This window comes from Aegilops tauschii, chromosome 2 (genome assembly GCF_002575655.3).
Source record: "Aegilops tauschii subsp. strangulata cultivar AL8/78 chromosome 2, Aet v6.0, whole genome shotgun sequence".
NCBI classification, from domain to species: Eukaryota; Viridiplantae; Streptophyta; class Magnoliopsida; order Poales; family Poaceae; genus Aegilops; species Aegilops tauschii.
The window spans coordinates 285,973,129-285,981,630 of NC_053036.3; the positions used below are offsets into that span (position 1 = coordinate 285,973,129).

General features: G+C 48.5%; 1 long non-coding RNA gene across 1 annotated transcript; it reads left to right on the forward strand.

Annotated features, from left to right (window-relative positions):
- The first annotated feature begins 636 nt into the window (after nucleotides 1-636).
- Nucleotides 637-2,460, forward strand: LOC120973250 (uncharacterized). Its single transcript, XR_005767749.3, has 2 exons — nucleotides 637-1,218; nucleotides 1,312-2,460. It is a non-coding gene; the product is annotated as an uncharacterized lncRNA (long non-coding RNA).
- The last annotated feature ends 6,042 nt before the right edge of the window (nucleotides 2,461-8,502 follow it).

Below are 8,502 nucleotides of genomic sequence, written 5' to 3' on the forward strand. Positions count from 1 at the left end.
TATTGTGCCCTCGCCCTCGCCTATCCCCGGCCCAAACCTATCCCCTCTCTCTCCCTCGCCCTCGCCCTCGATCCCCTTCCCCTCTCCTCTCCCGACGCCGCTGCCCCGCCGCCTCGACGCCGCCCCGTCGTCCTCGTCTCCGCCCCGACGCCCCGACGCCGCTGCCCCTTCCCCTCTCCGCCCCGTCGTCCTCGTCTCCGCCCCGACGCCCCGACGCCTCGACGTCGCCCCGTCGTCCTCGTCCTCGCCCTCCTCCTCGTTCGCTCCACCACCGCGCCGCTCCGACCTCCTCCTTGTCCCCTCCGGCCTCCTCCGCCTCCTCAGGTACTGCCCCACCTCTCCCTCCCCCTCCGGCCTCCTCCTTCCTCTTTAAATTCAATTCCCGAGCTTGAACTAAATTCTTCTGGTGATATATTCTTCTGGTGATGTTTTGTGATGGACTGACACACTTGTTGAACTAAATTCATATATAGTCTGACGAAACTGAAACTCCAAAATTGTATGGCCACAAATTAGTTCTCCTAGAATTGGAGTACCTTGATGTTGAGAATGCAGAGTGTATGACCACAAATTTGGTCATTCTCAAATTAGTTCTGTACTGGAATAATAGTATTAGCACTGAAATACAGGTATGAGAATGCCCATGCCTGTGGTCCAGCTATGTATTGGAGTATTTGACACTGTTGACCTGATTTTGGCCCATTTGGCCTAACATTTCCATAAATATCCTTTTGCACTTTCTGTGTTTGAGTCATTGAGAGATGGCAAGTTGACTAGTGATACATGTCCAAATGTATTTAGCTCAGCAAACAAAAAATTCTGGGGCTTTGGTCTGGTACCACCAGCCACCAGGACCCACCATGTTACCATGGGGCTTTGGCAGTGTTTTCTCACTTTCTGGGTGGGGTTACCATAACCTTGTTTGCTAGCCAGTATATACCAGTGTTCTGTTTGCCTAGTGATTTGAATTCATGATTGAACTTTTGAGCTACCTTTAGTCAGGTCTGCTGACATTTGACAGCTTCTGTCGATAACTTACTTTGATATTACATTTTTCTGCATGATGATGAATGCTGATCTGTGCTTCTTCTTTTATTTTGAGGTTAAGATGTGTCCTTGTTCTTGCAGGAGTACCTCCATTTCTTCTGTAACCCTCCACTCTGCCACAGAGACATCAAGTCGAGCAACATTCTTTTGGACGAAAACTTTGTTGCCAAGGTTCGCTCCTGTGACATGCTGACAACCTCTAGCTTTGTGGCATTTAGGCTGTGATTCATGCTGAAAATTTTCTCCTCGATCCTGTATATTTAGGTTGCTGATTTCGGCCTTGCGCACGCATCGAGAACTGGTGCTATCAGCTTTGAAGCTGTCAACACAGATATACGCGGAACTCCAGGTTTGAATTTCGCCTGTAGATCTGAACTGTTTGGAAGTTACTTTGTGTCTCCCACTATGGATAGCAGAAGGTCACTGAGTGAGTAAGTGTAGCAAGTACTATCAAACATAGACAAGAACTCGTGCAGAAATGCAGTATAGTTTTTCCTTTTTCTCATTTTCTTAGTGGAAGAAATGTAGTTTAGTGGGAGGTAATCTGGTGATGCAATGGCACAACATGGGTAAGAAAAGGAAGCATCTTGTGCTTATGAGTCGTAGAGCAGCATACATACGGAGCATGTTACTTTGCTGCCTGTAAATTCCTGGCAAACCTCAACCACTAGTAGTCACATGGAGTAACATCCAAATCCAGTCTCACCATGCTTTGGATCACCGACACATCCCTTCTCTCTATACTCCAGCACAATAATCCTCAGACAAACAAGCACCAGAAAGAAGAACTTGAGCAGAGTATAGGACTACCACCTTCTCACTAGTAGTTTCAGTATGGTTTCAGTATAGTTTCAGTAGCCAATTTGCTATTCACTTTGTGCTATTAGTTTGCTTCCATCTTTGTGCCCACTCCGAAGAGTATTCGTATATGCTTGGAACTAAACAGAATTATACAATGAACTTCTGCAGGCTGATCTGAGTTGGACCATCCTCTGCAGCCAACTTCTCTTCGGCAAGAGGAAGAAAGGAGAATCAGGGTACGGATATCATTGCATACCTGCGCATATATTTCTGTTGTGAGCATAACTCCAGAATTTATTTATCTGTGATTCGTATTGGGTTAATAATCTGCAGCTAGTTGTATTTTTAATTCACTAGCCTTTTACTTATACATGAGAGAAGTGGGAAGCTAAGTCAATAGGAGCTAAACTCAACCCTTGGCTTGTTACGTGAGCTCAAACTAGTACCTAGTGAGTGTTTCATGTACTGAACTTGGATTTCCGGTGTTTTTGTAACATCCATGTAAGGTTTCGTTCGGTATATTAAATCCTATGAAATTATCAAAGTGTGTTGTACTATGTTGGACAGAATTTTATGTTTGGACTTGGGTGAATGTAAACAGACTTATACTCTCAGATTTTGTCATAGTTGATGGTGTTAGGACTTATAATGTGATAAAGTATATACATTGTTGCAACACCTATATAATGTGATAAAGTATATACATTGTCATCTAAGTTTTTCATATGGCAAATATGAAGAAAAGCATCAACCTATACCTGAGGAAAAAATCTGAAGCTAGTGACCTGTGCAAAAAACAGAAAATTAAAAAATCAAAAACAAGAGCTTTTAGGACTTCATGTTTTGAAACCAGTTAAATCATATAGTTTCTGTTATTTTTTCTCATGCTCTTGTTCTCTGAACATATTAGCTAGGACAAACTTCAGTCTTTTTTTTGTTTGTAACAGAAACTACAGTAGTAAATATTTCCTGAAGTAAATATTTTCAGTCATTACAAATATGATACTGCTTGGAGATGATACTGCTTGGTGTATTTTCCATGTTGTGATGGAGGCCTTTTTTGCCTTGTCCACCCGAGAGGCCCTTGAGTTTGCCGGAATGTCAATTAACTTCCGTTCCGGCAAATTCGGGTACTCCATATGTCCTATTTTCAGCAAAGGTCATGCTGAAATTTTCCGTGAATTTTAGCATGACTTTGCTAAAAATAGGACATATGGGGTACTTGTGACTAATGCATGGGCCGGGGTATCTTAGTAGTTAATTAAGTAGGATCAAGTGCCCCGGTGTACTTGTGACTAATGCATGGCTTTTAGGGTGCCTCGGTGTCGATAAAAACCGAAATGATGAAAGCTTAGGCTTTTAGGGTGCCTCGGCGTCGAAAAACCCTCAATGATAAAAGCTTAGCTTTTAGGATGCCTCGGTGTCGACAAACCCTAAATGATGAGACCATGATCTTGTTCCTTGACAATAACCAACTTTTTGACCAAACTTTGTTCCTATTTAGAGAGAAACATGGCCAACAACGATGAGGCGGGGGGTTCGAGCGTCAAGCCATTCTGGATGCTGTCCCAGGAGATGGAGGAACAACCTCACTTTTATGAGGACGCCGCCTTCCCCACCGATCCTGAGACCACTGATGGTACCGCCGAGGATGACCCCACTGATGCCACCACTGATGGTGCCGCCGAGGATGCCACCACTGATGGTGCCGCCGAGGATGCCACCACTGATGATGGCGGCGCACGCACAGATGGCAGCCAACCGAAGAGGCAACGGAAGGACCGGCGCCCGACCGTGCTCCGCACCCTCAAGGAGGAAGTTACTGAAGTGGACTCCGACGGGAATCCAACGGCGCCCGAACGAATAGTCAAGGGGTACTCGCTTCAGCTCGGGTGCATTCTCCGGAGCACCGTCTCGATCAACACCGAGAACCTGAGGCATCCTGACCGAGGGAATTTGCGCAACCTCCTCTTCACGAAGCTGCACGAACGATACAAGTTCCCCGCTGAATTTGAAAACACAAGCCTCAAAGGGAATAAAGTGAACAATGCTGCCCTCACGAAGATGAGCAAGGCCCTGTCTACTTGGAAAAGCAATGTGAAGAGAATGGTCGAGAAAGGTGAGAGTTATGAGAAGATCAAGGAGAAAAATCCTTCGATCACCGAAGATGACTACAATGACTTCAAGATCAATTGCTCGAGCACCGCAAACTCCGAATCAAGTAAGTGGGGGAAAGAAATGCGGGAGCTGAACTTAGGGGAACACACACTCGGTCCCGGCGGTTACAGAGTGGCGGAGCCTATATGGGACAAGGAGGAGGCGGACCGTGCCGAGCAAGGCCTACCGCCCTCTTCGATAAATACGGTGACAAGCAGACCAGGAACTTTGTCAGGGCCCGGTACAAGAAGGACCCGAAAACAAAGGAGCTTACCACGGATCCGAAGACCAGGGCGCTTGAGCTTGTTCTGGTAAGGAATACACCCCCTCGTAATTAGCTCCATATGGTTGCATTCTAATTAATGAAGCCAAATTTCTAAATGGTTCACATTCCTTTCGCAGGCGACTGAAAGCAGTAGCGCGGGGTCGACTAAGAGCAACCCTTGGGACACCACTCTAAATAGGGCGTTGAATGTAATGAAGAACAAGGATAAGCTCAGTAAGCCGACGTCAGCTGGTCGTGTGGCCGGCAAAGGCTTGTCGACAAAATGGTCGTCATACTATGACACTGCTGGGCGAAAGGAGAAAAAGACCAGCTCAGAAAGCCAGGCGCGCGAGGTTCAAGAACTCAGGGCACAGGTGGCGCGGATTCCGGAGATTGTCCAAGAGCAAGTGCAACAACAACTCGGAGCGACGATCACCGCCATTGTGCCTACCTTGATCCAGGGGATTAGTGCGTGGATTGCGGGCGGCCAACAGGGGCCGCCCCTGATTCCTAGCTTCACGGCCAGCAACTCGCAGAACGCGATGGCGGGGCCATTGGTGTCTCCGGCGGAGCCGGCATTGGTGTCTCCGACGCCGGCACGGGAGCTTAATGCACCCGGGTGTACGCCGGCCGGCACCTCTGCAGCAAGCGGCCCCTCTGTCAACTACACGCCCGCCGTTGGCGGTGCCTCGACATTAGCCGAGCTCGACGCCATCATCATGGTAACTAATTAAGCCTCTCTCGGCCGAGGACTTCATCTCCTTGCCTTTGACTGGGCATCCCTAACGCCCTACATGTTTTCGCAGGGCGCCGCCGACGTTCCGTGCACTCTCCTGCACTTCGTGAACAACGAGTTGGTCGATGTCGCCAAGGGCAAAATCGTTCAACCGGGCAACCCCTTGTTCCACGGTACCCAGATGCCACCCAACTTGTTTAGGGTTCAACTGGTTCGGGTGCTGCCAGGCTGCGACGAGGTGTTACCTCCGATTCGACCAATGGGGGCCGACGATGATGACGTGATGAACCTCAGCGCCTGCCTGAGCTGGCCCCTGCTTTAGCCGAAGAGCCAGATTCGTTTGGGGGCGGGGGACACCACCCCAAACACAACACCGCCAGTCGTGCCGGCGCCAAGTCGGCCCCATGGCAAGACCGCCGCAACGGTGCCGGACATCCCTATGCCACTGGATCCAAACATGCATATGGCACAGGATCAGAACAACGACGACGACGATACATTTGCCAACGTCGATCAGTACTTTGCCGATCATGGGGATGGTGGCGACTTCATGGGGCCTCCTTCTCAAGAACCCAACCCAACAAAAGACGTGTGCGATCTAGCTGGTACCGCAGAGAAGCCAAGTTGCAACAGGCGTCGTCTGCAGTTCAGCTCTCAGGAGACGCCTCCAGCTGCCGACTTCACCGAGCCTCAGATAGGCGAGGTGCGAAATATGATCAGCCCCAACACACTCAAGAAGGCGGTCTGTGAGCAGAACTCGGTCCCATTACAGGAGATCAAGAAGAAGGCACGCAAAAGAAAGACTAACAAGGGTGCGGGCCAGCCGGCACCGAGTACGATCCGTGCTCAGGACGGGCCACCTTCAACTGCGGATATCTCGAGGAGGGTGCATGTGGCGGGTAGGCCGATGCTACCGAGAAATATGCTCGATGCTGCAACCGGTGCTATGCGGAGTCTGCATGACAGTGTGCTTTCTTTGGAGAAGCAGCGTCTCCGAGAGAAGGATGTGGCATACCCGGTTTTCGCGGCCAAGGTGCCAGAGGGCAAGGGCTTTGTGGATAACGCCATCGGGGGTACGATCGTCATGCGGTTTGATGACATCCACGCTATGTTGAACCTTCATCCGCTGCACTACACCTTCGTTCGGCTATTTTCGCTGAGTATGGAGATGCGGATCGCGACAAGACCCCGGACATCGTGATAGTCGACCCCTTCTACATGCGTGCCAAGATCTTGGGCAGCGCTGGGGACCGGCAAGTCACGAGTTCTTACCTCGAAGGCGTCATTCTGACAAGCCAAGATAAGGACAACTTCCTCGTGCCTTACTTTCCCGAGTAAGTCCTCCCCTCAACCGCCCCGTAACATATGAATTCTTAGATTTCGATCGTTTTTCTTTTAACATTCCGTGTTTTCTGCAGTGACACACATTGCACGCTCATCCTCCTAAGCCCCAAATATTCCATGGCCACGTATTTCGACCCGGACCGTCAGTCGAACGTAGACTACACAAATGTCAAGAAGGTTCTTGATGATGTTCTCCCCGGCTACGTCAAATCTGGAGGCACCTTCACCAGGGCTATTCGTAAGTACGGCAAGCACGTGTTCTCCCACAACACAACGTTCTGCTGCGTCAAGCAGCCGCCTGGCGGTCAGAAGGGTGCCTACTACGCCATCCATCACATGCGGGCGATCGTACGGGACCATCATCAACTACTGCTACCGAGTAGACTCAAAGATTGGGCCGCGAGCGTGTCGGCAATCCAGGACGCGGACATCAGACAAGAATTCTTTCGCATCTAGTCGGAGTTTGCGGAAATCATCCATCAAGATGTCCTTCGTACCTCGGGGCAGTTCTACCTCAGAAATCAACCGTCCAACAATGACATCGACACAATCCTACAAATGCAGGCTGACAACGCCCGTGGTTTCATGACTCCCACGATAGACGGCGGCTTCATCCACGCTCCGGTCCCTTGAGTCGAGTCGAAAGCAGTGATGCTGTGTCTAGTTCTGAAACATCGATTGGCTCATGTTGTAATTAAACTTTAATGAACTTGTAGTATGTCTCTTTGGTTTCGAGAGTCCTTCAACTTAGATGTAATCGATGCTATTAATGTCTTGCTTTTCTCTTCCGATCGTTCTGTTGCATACTTATATATTGCTTATGTATTGTCTGTGAATTGGTACTAACGTTTCGTTTGGCTACTGCATAGCGATGCCGTGGTATGTCGTGTACAAGGGTAAGGTTCCCGGAGTCTACGACGACTGGGAGGAGTGTCGGAGACAGGTTCACCGATTCAGCGGTAACAGTTACAAAGGGTACGCCACTAGGGCCGAGGCCGAATCTAGATACGCCCGCTATCTAGCGGGAGAGGGGAGGGAGCGTTGGAGGAACCGGATGAAGACGAGTTTCATCGTGATGATGCTCATCGTGATGACCGCAGCTCTCTTCTATGTGATGGTAGTTTAGATGATCGATATCGACTTGTAATGTGAAGACAAACTCGCGGTCTCGAGACTTGTAATATAATGATTCATACTTATACATTTTGTTCGGTCTTTTCAATTCGGAGACTAATATGATGAATTGTATTCGGAGACTAAAATGATGAGTTGTATTCAGAGACTAATCTTTTATTGTATTCGATGAATCTGTTGTTGATGTGTGCTGTCTATATTTTGTCCAATTATACATTTTGTAACCTGTGCAAAAAACAGAAAATTAAAAAATAAAAAAACCTAATATTCATACTAATGGCGCATCACATCATAGTGTGCCATTAGTATGCCAAAGGATACTAATGGCGCATCACTAAACAGTGCGCCATTAGTATGCCGAAGTTACTAATGGCGCATCCATCTGCAGTGCGCCATTAGTATGCCAAAGCACCTGGTATACATGGCCCCCTGGGAGGCATACTAATGGCGCACTGTAGTATATACTAATGGCGCATCTGGGTGCGCCATTAGTATACCAGATACTAATGGCGCACCAGTGGTGCGCCATTAGTAAAATATACTAATGGCGTGCTACTAATGGCGCACCACTGATGCGCCATTAATGGCCAGATTAGGTGCGCCATTAGTAGGCCTTTTTCTAGTAGTGGTATTCACATAGCAATATGAGAACACCGTTTAGGAAAGGTATGGATTCAACATTTGACTTCGAAGCAACTCGAATACCACAAAACAAAGGATTTGGCTTGCGGAATAAGCCGGAACAAACATATGATAGAGATTTCGTCCGAAGTTTTCGTGGTGGGGCCCACACGGGCTCGATCGTACAGCACCATCATGTACAAGGCAGTGCACATGACATACGAAGCGTCCCCGAGTCGGCATAGCCAAGGACTCTTTAAGACACTACGAGACCACTGTAAAACCAACTGTGGAAAGGCGGACCACTAGACGTCGAACCCCAATCTCATATCATGCATCTGTCGGAAAGATATCCTAGGAGTTACTTGAATTCCCACTTATAAACTCCCGAAACTTT